Source organism: Balaenoptera borealis (assembly GCF_965194805.1).
Source record: "Balaenoptera borealis genome assembly, chromosome: 2".
Taxonomy (NCBI): Eukaryota; Metazoa; Chordata; class Mammalia; order Artiodactyla; family Balaenopteridae; genus Balaenoptera; species Balaenoptera borealis.
In genome coordinates, this window is record NC_138867.1 from 136,085,666 (window position 1) to 136,098,335 (window position 12,670).

Genomic DNA, 12,670 nt, shown 5'->3' on the forward strand with positions numbered 1-12,670 from the left:
GGAGACTTGAGGAAAAGAAAAAAAAAAAAATCTTTTATCTTTTCACGAACGGAAAGTCCCTCAAGATCTCAGCATTTCCTAGTCACATTAGGACCTGAAACCTCAGGGTGCAATTTCAGCTTTTAAAAGCATGCTTTTCATTGTTTCTATTAAGATACATATATGTTACCCAAATCTTTTTCAAACCTGAAATCTTATGCAATAAAATGTAGAAGCAAAATTTAATTTATGAAATGCTAAGGATTTTTTTTAAATGGGTGATGTTTTAAAATACACTGGAAACCTCATAGAATTGCTTCATAATTAAATACATCTCCTGAAAAGAAAGCTCATAGATTTTTTAGATAAACATTGCTGTTTGATGGGAAGGGAAGAAACAGAGGAGGCTGGAGCAGAACATCATTCTTTTTCCATGCCTTCTGTCTGTACCACTAACAGAGCAATATTCCTGAATAAAAGTCACTAAGTTTTTTTCAATAAATGTCATGGATCCCATTTTATAGATGCAAAGTATGCAGGTCACTCAGGGTGAATTATGTAACCAAATAGCTGAGTCAGGGCTGAACCACAGAAAGTCCCATGACCTTTGCTTTGTTGTCATTCCCAGGCATAAAACCCAAGAACTGGCTTTTTCAAAACTTCCTATCTCCTTTCTTTCCATTATAAATGGCCCTTGGAGATGGGAAATAATTTGCAAATACTGTGATTCCAAACAGACTAGAGGTGGTTTGCCTGATGAGCATGGCGTGCTTTCAACAGAATTACTAGGCAAAAATGAAATCTGTCAGAGAGTACTTTTGTACCACTGAGGATTTTTAACTCCACAATGCCATGCTGCTGTTTTCATGATCACTTTTACGAAAAGGAACAAAGCAAAATTCTAAAGCAAAGGAGATATTGTCTAAGGAGAGAAAATGAGACCCTCCTCTTTAATAAAATGTTTATTAAGTACCCCAGACTGACTTTCCAAGTACTGAAGCCAATGAGAGCACCAGTTAATTTTAACAGGAAGAAACTGGCAAAAAAATAGTTGGACTTTGTCAAATTTGGCAAAATGTCATGCTTTAACTTTTGCAAGAAGAAAAGAAAATATGAAGCCCAGCCCGCTGGAACCATTGCTCACGTGCCACCACACAAACAAGCAGAATGGGTTTGATTTTGAGTCAAATTTATCTTATAAAACTGCACAGAGAAATTTGGAAATATCCAAACTAAACATTTCATGTTGGCTGAACTCACAGCAATGCATTTACAACTAAAACTGGGCAGTTCAGATGTCTTTTCTCTCCCCCACTTTCTCCTAAAAACAAAATAATTAATCAAGGAAATGTAAATGATTCATGGCTTGAAAATTCTTGTTCAATTTTTGACACATATAAAGGTTGTGATCAATGTTCCACAGGCATAGGACATTTTTGTAAAATCTTCCTTTAAAAGTAACCATGTTTAAATGCATGATTGAGTACTCCTAAACTAATGATAGAATATGATACATGATTCCAAGCAATTTATAAGAGAAATAAACTACATTTAACAACTATATAAAATTCTTAAAATATAAGCAGTTTGGAAACATTCTAGTTAATGTCTCAAAATCTTAATTCTTAATTTCTAACTCAGTATAAGTACTTAGTTGCTAGAGTGGAGTAGAAAAGGTATTACTATATCCCCGGATACTTCTGAGAAGAATAGAATATTGGTTTAACTGAACTGGTCTTGAAAGAGTCCTGCCTGATGGCAAAGTGTGGAATCCAATGGTATCATTAAATGCTGACCCTGCGACTGCCCTCATAAACCACAAAATAATCTTGGTGTTTATTATCTGTATTAGCTTTGGGATTTCTTTTAATTTTTTAAATTTTATTTTTTAATCACACAAGCATGTTCCTTTAGTTAAGTATGGACTCCTCCAGGCTTTCTCATCGTTGCACAAAAGGAGACACAAGGGCGTGTTGGTTTATCTTTGACAGACTCTCCTATTGTAAAGAAGTTATAATAACATGGTCAAGAACTGCCAATTTTATACTTGACCCCAGCTCTCTTTTTTCCATTTGTTATTTGTAGGATATAGAAGGCATGTAAGTACATATATGTACAGATGTGTGTGTATGTGTTCAAACATTTCCTAAGGAAAGTGATAATGTTTTCAACCATCCAGAAAAAAAGGTACATGTCAACTAGTTAGAGGTAAATGAGCATCAGGTTTCAAGAGGAAAACTGGTGAGGAAACAACATACGATACCATCTTCTTAGCTTTGGGGGAGGAAAAAAAAGCCCTGGAGGAAGTACTAAAGGAAAAGAGTGGCATCCGTGGATCCATCCTACCTCTATGCTCAACACAATCCACTATCCCTGCTTAGGGACTAAGTGCCATTCTCAGAACAAGTCAGTCGGGCAGCCCTTTCTAAGTTGAGACCTCAAAGGGTTCCAAAGGTGCTCCTATACCTCTGTGTCATAGCAGTCTTGAGGGGAAGCTCTGTGGCACTCCCCCATTGCGAAGGTTGGAAAATATGCAAAGGAATCATGGGCTGACCCACTGAGAGAGAGGCGTGAGGAAGGGATGTTACTGGCATTTAGTACCTGGAAGTCAAGGATGCTAAGTTTTCATGCATGAGACAGTCCCGCAAATGAAGAACCCTATAATGTCAATAATGCAGGGTAGAAAACACTGTGACTAGCTAAATGAATCAGGCTCAAGAGCAGCTGTTAAGAACTCACAAATCCATACAGGCCAAGGCAAGAAACACAAATGAATACAGCAGCTCAGGGTCTCAGAATAAGCATGAGATGGATGGTTGCTGACACTGAATTGGGGAAGCTCCAGCCACTGGTGTCCCCACACAGACGCAGTCCCAGTGTGATCTGGTCTTCTGATCTTTCTAAGGAAGCCAGGAACCCAGATTTTTACGTGAAATTTCCCAATCTTTAAATGCTGGCAGCTAATTCAATATTTTTTTTTAATGTGTAGGCTAAACAAAATGTTTATGGACTTAAATTTAACTCATCGGCTGCCATCTTACATTTTTACCCTAGTCACAAACAAATCTGCCAGACTAAAAGCAGCCCAGGAAGTACTTGCAAACGTGCCTAAAATAACAAGTACCCAAATGTTCACTGCAGTATTGACAGTGAACAGTTTAAGAGTCTAGGTGCCCCCAATAAGGGAGTGATTAAATAAATTATAGTACATCCATACCAGAGGATATGTGGAGTGTCATTAGAATGGACAAAAAAAATTTTCTATAAACTGACATGGAAAGATGTCAAAATATGTCAGTAAGTAAAACAAAAATCAATTTGTAGCCTGATGAATAGTGTGATTCTGTTAATTTTAAAAATGATATCTATTAGCCTATATGCATGAGCGTGTGTAGGTATGTGTGAACAGGTATGACAGACAAAAGTCTGGAAGGATGTACACGAACTGTCCCCAGTGGGTCCATATGCAAAAGGAAGGTGACCAGAGAAAGGAGACTATTAAATTCTACTCTATAGATAGCTGTATGGTTTGAATTTTTCCAGTGAGCACATACTAAGGTAATACATTTTAATTAAAAAAATAACAGCGGAGCGTTTAATTCTGTGCAAGATAAAGTTTATACGTTTTAGAGCAAATTGATACTAATTTTTTTTTTTTTAAGCTCAGATGTGCTGAGTAACAGACCCTGAGCCTCCCCTTCCATCTTCTCTTTGGGTTTGTTTTCTCTGAGAAAGCTCAGAGAATATCTGCAACGACTTGTTTTTCTTTCATTCAGGATATCCAGAGAGATGCAGAGGGAAGATAGTTTATAATAGTCACGGTGGATGTGTTCGGTGAAATCTGAAGGTGAAAAGACTCATGAAAGAGTTCAATCCAGCCCAGGAGTGTAATAATCAATACAATTCTATCTCCAAGGAAATATTATGGAATGGGGGAGAGGAGTGGATTTGAATACAAAACCACTTTTACCGGCCAAATCTTGATTTAATTAATGAAAGAGTCTTTCTTCCTCACCAATGAATTTTCACACTCTGGGTCTCCACAAGGACAGTAAGCCAATTCCTGGTTCTAAATCTCATTAAAAATAAAAGTTTGGGTGTTTTTTTCTCTTTTGTTTTTTTTAAACCTCTCCTCCCACTCACAACAGCCACCCAAGTAAAGGAGATTTTTCCTTCCTTCAAACTATGACAATAACATGATTATACCACCACAGTTTAGCATAATGGCTCTGAAATGCTCGTGGCACGTTGCAGAGTTAAAGTGGAAATTATTAGGTAGCTCTTCTTTGTTATAATAATGATCACTCCACAAATAAAAGCTCTTCTCCCAAAGGTACTGCAAGGCGCAAAATGCTAATTCTGAAGATTATGTGTGCGCTTTTATTAAATATTACTATGCCCTGCCTGTTTGAGGGCTTCTCTGCTCTGATTGTTTTATGAGTACCATGTTAATGTCATTCCCATCTTGCTAGCAGCAGGCACACATTTTAGCGTTTGTATGAGAGTTGATCAAAGGCCACGTGCTGGGGGAATTGCTGAGAAAACACGGACAAGCGATAAAAATCTAACAGATTAATTGGTTTAAATTTCATTTCAGGGTGTTGAACTTTGGCTCGGAACTCTAATACTACACCGTGAGTCAGGGCCTAATTACCAGATTTCCAATTTGCTTCTGAACAATGGTTGCGGTGAGAAGGAAAAGAGAGGGTAGAATGAGGAAAAAAAAAAAGAAAGAAAGAAATCGTTCAGGCTCCAGTACATATTTAACAACTAATGTTCTGTGTGCAGACAATTGCACCAGGGGACATTTGCTATCACCTGCTCTACTTCCAGAGCGTTTATATTTCCTTCCAATAGCCACGGACGGCAGAAGAAATCGCGGATGGCCTCAGCAGTTTGAAATTTTCTGATTTATACAATCAGTATTACAAGATTCGAATGCCTGCTCACCCACATGGAAGTATCAGGCTTTTTATTAGCGAGGTGAATTTATAAACTGGAATTGCCCCTCAGCCTCCAAAAGCAATGATCTATTTCATTGATAGAAAGCCAGGGCCTGGAGAACCATGTTTACCTCGGGGTTTATGGGGCGCCTTGGGAATAAGGGTTAATTGAGCTCAGAGGTGCCTGCCCATTGAGGTGAATTAGTGGTGTGTGCAGCTATCAACAGGGTCCTGGGGCTGCTCTTACTTTTGCCTCTGAAATCTCTTTGTACTGTGATCAACACCTCACTTGTTTGGGGTAGCTGTATAGATGACCCCAGTGCAGCATTTACCATCTCTTATCCCCAAAATGAGGCTTTTGTGACAGTCGATGTCCCATTACAGAAGCCTCACTAGAGATGTGTTGTTTGGCTCTTTTCTCCATCCCTGTATTTAAATACCATGGGGAAACAACGCTCAATCAGTTGGTAAAAGGTACAAATTTAGAAATGCTTTAATCCCACTCCAAATCTCAAAATAAAGTTCCACTGAAGTGGAGGTAATGTTATTTTCCATTTCCTTCGCATATGGTATATGGAAAAAAAAATGGAAACCCTCCTTTTCCAGCATTCTGTTAACCAGAACTCTCTACTACTGATGAACATTTCTACAGAGCAGATACTGATGCTTACAATGGAGGTGAAGATGCCAGCACCAGCCCTTAATGGCTTCTGAGTAAAGACAGAAAGATGCGATTATGTTAAGTTGATTTTAACATTCAGGGTATTATAGCATCTGAAAATGGGCCAGGGCTCCAGGTTTTCAAGTTCCACATCTACCACCCAGTGAGACCTTGAAGCAGTCACTTACCCTCTCTCTGAATCACCCGCTCTAAGCAGTAGTGGTACCCACCTCACAGACTCCTGGCAAAATGCAGAAAGTGCCTGCTTGGGTATTGCTGTTTTACTATGTTCCATGCACATAGGACGCTAGTTGCTATAATGACAATTACTGTCATCATCAGTTCCCCACTAACCAGAGTTTATTTACTAGAATACACCATAGTCTCACCATCGCAGATTACGAGGCGTATTGTAAAACTTCCCTAAGAAATTTCCAACCCAGTGACTTGCTAACATAGCTAAGCTTACTGAGGAGGTGGATTTGGCATCAGTAATTACAAAGTAGAATTTTTTTTTTAAGGCTCTCATTAGCCTGGAATGAATATTAATGGCCATCTTTTCAGAAATGAGGAATTAACTTTAATGTTATTACCCCAAATTCTTGAGACTTGGCAGAAAATGTTGCGAAACCCATGAGCTCAGCTCATTTCTATGGGACACCTGTGACCTCATAGAATCTCAGGCCTTTCTCCCTTGCATCTACTTGATTTTGGTAAGGTTGTGCTTGGGAGCAAGCCTGTTTCAGAGGTGGATGGGGACACAAAGTACCCCCACCTGGACTCAGTGCACAGTTATCTGCCCTTCCTGTTTAATTGGAACTATTATTTTTGCTGGGCTTTTCTAAAGTGAAATGATGATCTTCCTGACTGCTCACAGCTCATCAGCAGCAACACCTGCATTCTTTGATCCTGACATCCAGTAGCTGCTGGCCAGGGAGGAGGGCAAACAGAGGGTTTGATCCTCCTGGGAAACCTGGCCCTGTGTATTTTCACCATGTACAGGAAGTGAATCTATTCTGGGTTCACCCACCCTCCAACTGGAAGCCTTAGAACCGGTAGCAGTTATAATGCCTGACCTGAACCCTAGCACCAGAGGGTGCAAACTTCACTTGCAGAATGCTAACCTCACCACAGACTCCTAGTCAACTATTAAACAGATAAACAAATTTGACAGTTTCCTCACTCAAGATGGAGCAGTCTTTGTAACACTTATGCTCTTACTTTAACTTTACTAACCAGATTTATTTCTGCCTTCCTTTATTTTCTTTAGTAATTGCTTTATGCAGTTAAGCATTTTATTGTTTATTAGGGTTTTTATTTGGGTTGGTTTTGTTATTGGTCTGCATTTATTGGCCCATCCACTAGCATATCTAGATATTACTTGGCAAAGAATCACATATTATATATGCAAAAGAGCCTCCCTCCTTCTCTCCCCGCACCCCCTGTGTGTATGTGTGTGTTTGTGTGTGATGGTGTGTTTGTCACTCTGAAGAGAACTGTAACCCATGATATAGATATTTCTCAACACCAGATGCAATTAAATCTATTAAATATTAAATGAGGAGTTCAAGAATTTCAAGTGTTTTTCATCCTTTATTCCAAAGTGACTTCATTTGGCAAGAAAGCCCTTTGCTTTGACATTAATGGCTCTCTCAGAAAACAAGCGAAGGAAAAATTCATAGTTGCTCCATGGAAACATGGATCTAATATCCATCTACATCAAGGCAGAGTTAACCCAGTGGGGCTGTCTAGGTGTATCTAAACTTAGCAGAATACCTAAGTTCCAAACTATGCCATTTGCTAAATACAGAGCAAGTCCAAATCATATCTACTTCCTATTTATTTTGCAGATTTCTTATTCTGTTCTGAATTAGCAAAATTCCTCAACAATCAGTGGACATAGATCTGAACAAGGGAAGGACAGAAATCCTGGTACAGAAATCCTGGGGCAACAATCGTAATCCGAACATTCCAGGACAAGCACTTTGGGATTTCTGAGTTTGTCTATTTGTGATCCAGAACTTTGTGCAGGTTCACTACACAGGGTGATTTAACAATTTAACAGTGAAAAATCTTGACATTTTGATGTACCTGTAACTTCTAAATTGCACTTGAAAGACTTGTTGAAGGTTTTTTGATTTAATGACACACAACACAGCATTGTTTCATAATATGCAAAAATTGTTTGTTAAAAACATTTCAGGAGGGCTTCCCTGGTGGCGCAGTGGCTAAGAATCCACCTGCCTATGCAGGGGACACGGTTCGAGCCCTGGTCCGGAAAGATCCCACATGCCGCCGGAGCAACTAAGACCGTGTGCCACAACTACTGAGCCTGCGCTCTAGAGCGCGCGAGCCACAACTACTGAAGCCTGCGTGCCTAGAGCCCGTGCTCCACAACAAAGAGAAGCCACCGCAATGAGAAGCCCATGCACCGCGACGAAGAGTAGCCCCTGCTCGCCGCAAATAGAGAAAGCCCGCGCACAGCAACGAACACCCAACGCAGCCAAACATAAACAAACAAACAAATAAATAAACAAAAACACTTCTTGAGCTCAGAATTTTATAACTCAAAGAGGTGAGAATGTACTGCTTTCCACCTCAAGTTTGATCTGTCAAATCCAAAATTAAAATGTACAAAATATTAATCCTAGAGCAGCTCACAGCAAATAATGCCATCAGTTTTTTTTTTCTTTTTTCTTGTTCTATGACTGTCACCCACCCCTTTGCAAAGCAACAGAGAAAAATTATCATGGAGGGTGGGAGAATCCTCAAAATGAATTATTCATGGATCCAATTGTGATATTTGTTGCAACAATAGTAAATTCATTTGCCTCTGATTATACAGCAGGTAAATAACTCTTTTCTTCCTGATGAGAACTTTCATGCACAAAATTATTTTTAGCCCAATTCTCCTGATTATCCTGTTATAAGAAAAGTTCTAGATATGAAAGTCAGGGAAGAAATGGAAATGAAAATCACTTTCCAAAAAAGGACACCCAATATTGTGAAAAGAGGACACCCGATTTTGTGAAAAAAGGAAACAATTTTCAGGTTAAAAAAAAACAAACAAAAACATGTCACTGCTTCTTCATGGAATCCTCAAGTCTTTATTTGCAAGCAATCTTCCTGGGCCTGGAAAATCATAAAGTCAAATATGAGCAAGTCTAGTGGAAAATCTGTGACGCTAATCTTGGCTGGAGCCGTATTTTTAACAGGCCTTGAATGTGTGTGCCGGATTATCCAGATGGTCATACAGGAATCGGCCTGATAGGATTAAACCTTTATGCTGAACTCTGCCCCATCTGTTCTCCAAGGTTTGCCTTTCCTTATCTGAATATGAATTTTTAGCCTCCTTGTGTCTGGGAGTCAGACTAAATTCAGCATTCAAAACAGAGATGTGTGCAGATAGTTTAACATTTCACTAGTTAGTCTCAGTTGACATCAGCTTGGTCTTTTTCTAGTAAATATTTTCATGAAGAATTTTCCTAAGAAGGAATTTAAAGGTATGGAGAATCTACTTTTTTTTGTTAGAGGGCTTTGTCTTACTTCTCCTACTGAATTCTAGGACTCATTCCATTCACTGTCCTAATAGGGGTTTACATTGATGTTTGCACATAAAGATAGAAAAGCAAGACCTGTATCCTCTCTGCAGATCCGACTTTAAGAAGAGATGACATCTAATTCCGACTGGATGAATGATCCAAGCAGAATATATTCATGTATGTTTTGTTCTTTTTCTCCATTTCAAGAGGATTAGTATTAGTCACCGTTTGATAAAATTAGCTACAACAGCTGTTTCTATCATGTTCATTAGGTTTTCTATGTTTTTAAGGAGGCTTTCTCAGGGGAGGGGGTTTGTAATTCAGAGCTCCATCTTCAGTGAAACAGGCTGATGTTTGTTTTGCCCTCCTGTGCATCTATCCCTGGAAGCAGTGAAGTTACTCATTTCTCAGTTGGAAAAACTGGCTTGGGGCAAGTTGCCAATGGGCCAGAGCCTGGTAGATGGTTCTGGGGTTTCCAACCCTGTGACAAAGGAAAGGGGAGGGCTCTGACTGCTGGGCTCAGTGAAGCAAACCAAGGTGCAAACGAATAAATCAGCTGCATGAAAGAGGGATCATTCAGAACCCTACACTGTGGCTGGTTTATGGCAATGTGGTCATTAGATGTGTTGGATTTATGCTTGTGATGGAAACGCAAGACCCAACAGCCTGTGCAGCCCCAGCCCTAAGAAGACAGGATCCCTCTAGCAGTCTAGCAGGGCTCCATCGGCTTTCCATAGTCCCCTTGGTAACCCTAATTCCTGGCTCTGTGCCATCACGAATGGCAGCAGCAAGCAGCTAATCAAAAATTTAGGCTTTTCTACACATAGGTCTAGTTATTGTAAATACACAATACCCTTAACTGATGAACAGTCAGGGGGCAGAGAGCAGTGAAACTTCCCATTCAAGCTTAGGATGACTTAGGTTTATTGGTATAACTCTCGTAGAACATATGTATTTGGCTCCTTAAATGGACAAGAATTCTAGTCAGGTGACAAGGGGTGGTACCAAGTAGGTGATCCTAACTGATGAAGCCCACTATGAGTAATCTCTTGTAAACTAAACATGCTGACCAAACACAGTCCTAGCACCTATTCTCCACATTTTATCCTAAACAAGGACACTGCACTGGATATTCAATCCCATTACTTAAATCTGCTTTGCCCAATATGGTAGTTACTGGCCATATGTGGCTATTGAAATTTAATTTTTAATTAACAAAAATTCACTAAAAATAGAAATTATTTTCTGGGTCACACTAGCCACATGGGTCAAGAGCTACATGTGACTAGTGACTATCACAGAGGACAGTACAGATATGGGACATTTCCATCATCACAGGAAGTTCTATGGGACAGTGCTGATCTATGGTTCAAGCGTAAATAACTGAGCCTGTCACTGACAGAGAATAATCAGAGCTACCATTTATGGGGTGCCCTCCACATGCCAGGAACTGTGCTAGGAACAATTAATCTCTAATCCCTCCAACAGTGATCACAAAATCAAGTGCTCACAGGGCCAGGAAGGAAGGTAAATAAATAAAATGGGCTAGGGGCAACACAATGGGAGAGGTGGGGAGTGTGGCCAACTGTAGAGTGTATCCCCTACCCAAGAGGGACACAACTTCTCAGTTTAACCTAATTGTTTCCATTTGAGAATGTGGCACTACCAGCCCTACCAGCTCTTCTGAATATTAAGAGAATGTGCACATCCAGATTTTCATACAAAACATCTTTTTTAATTGTAAAGCAACAAATACATAGTTTCTTAAAGCAACATGCAAACCAAACCTAAATATGACTTAGAGCTGGATTCAGTCCATGATCTGATCCATCAGTGTGCAACTTCTATAAATCCCTGGAGGGCCAATCATCTTTTAGTTATTAATTTCTGAAACTGCATGACTAATACTGCCACCGACACATCAAACAACAGACACAAACCACACCACTGTCAATTCTGTCTCTGATTGTTCAATCCCTCTCCCAGAACAACACAGAAGTCCCCAGCTAGCCCTCCTCCGCTGTGCAGAAGATTTCCTATAAGCAGTGTGGGAGACGAGCTCCGTGCTCCTGAAGGATTTCTATTGTCATCATGCAAGACAGCATAGATAGTGACTTTTTAAGGAAACTATGTTTTGAATGTGAGCAGCATCTCAAAATCAACCTTGCCCAACCTTTAGTAATGCACAGCTCTTGCTTTGTGCTTTTCAGAATAGTACTGCTTACATTTCTCTCCACAACCGAGGCTGCTACTGCTAACGTATTTGAGTGAACTTTTATTATTGAGAACCTTATCGTTTTGAGCCAGTTTCCTCTCCTCCCTGACACATTTGGTCATGCTGCACTCCAGTGTTTGTCATAGCACAGATGTTTCCGTGGTGATGATCAGTGACGTCACAAGCACCAGGATGTGTATCATCAAACTTATCCAGACAGAGGAGCAAAAAAGTGTGGGAGCTCCACTTCCATTTGAACTCCATGTTGGACTGACTCGGCCGCCTCAAAAATTACTCTTTGGAGTCTGGGCTGTTCTATCTGGACTGCAAAGGGCAAATACTCACACTTGCCTGTTTGTGATTCATTTCTACTATCAGATTATTAATTAGGTGCTAAATCCCATCTACATACCAAAACCCAGATTAACCTGCCTCTGATGCCCACTTTCAAAACAATACTGCCCTGCTCAGAAGCTTTCTGTCGTTTCCCCTTAACCTACAGGATCACAAGTCTGGCTGATTCTCCCCTTCCAACCTCATCCTCCACCTCTCCCAAACTGGAAGAAGGGCTCAGCAGCACTTGGGACAACTGGTTCTGGGTTCAGAAGGCCTCAGCTCACATTCCAGCTTCTCCACTTACCAGCCTGGGCAACTTACTTCACTTTTATTTTCTTTCTTTTTTTTTTTTTAATTAATTTATTTAATTTATTTATTTTTGGCTGTGTTGGGTCTTCGTTGCTGTGGGCAGGCTTTCTCTAGTTGCGGCAAGTGGGGGCTACTCTTCGTTGCAGTGTGCGGGCTTGTCATTGCGGTGGCTTCTCTTGTCGCAGAGCACGGGCTCTAGGCACGCGGGCTTCAGTAGTTGTGGCGCACGGGCTTAGTTGCTCCGCGGCATGTGGGATCTTCCCGGACCAGGGCTCGAACCCGTGTCCCCTGCATTGGCAGGCGGATTCTTAACCACTGTGCCACCAAGGAAGCCCCTACTTTACTTTTCTTATGCCTCAGTTTCTACCACTCTAATTGGGGATAATACTTAAAGAGACCCCACCTCAGGAGGTTATTGTGAGGTTTAAATGAGTTCACCTAAATTTACAGAGCTCAGCACAGAGGAAGAAATGAATAAATGTGAGACAGAAGGAAGGTGGGGAGGAGTTGCCAGAGGAGGAGGAGGAAGATCGGGAAGAAGAAAATAAAGATGATGATGGCGGACTCTCCAAATCCACTGTCTCCAAACACATTTGGAGCATTTCTTTTCAAGGAGGTTATACCACTCACTTCCACCCAAATAGTACTTTGCTGAAAGGCTGGTCTTTTGTGGGAAGCTGTTTCT

The 12,670-nt window shown here is 40.4% G+C and overlaps 1 protein-coding gene across 7 annotated transcripts in view; it reads right to left on the minus strand.

The window, feature by feature from the left end:
* EBF1 (EBF transcription factor 1) overlaps nt 1-12,670 on the minus strand; it is a gene marked incomplete at its 3' end in the record, with an annotated part of 393,745 nt that overhangs the window by 98,624 nt on the left and 282,451 nt on the right. The gene's annotated exons all lie outside the window — the stretch shown is intronic.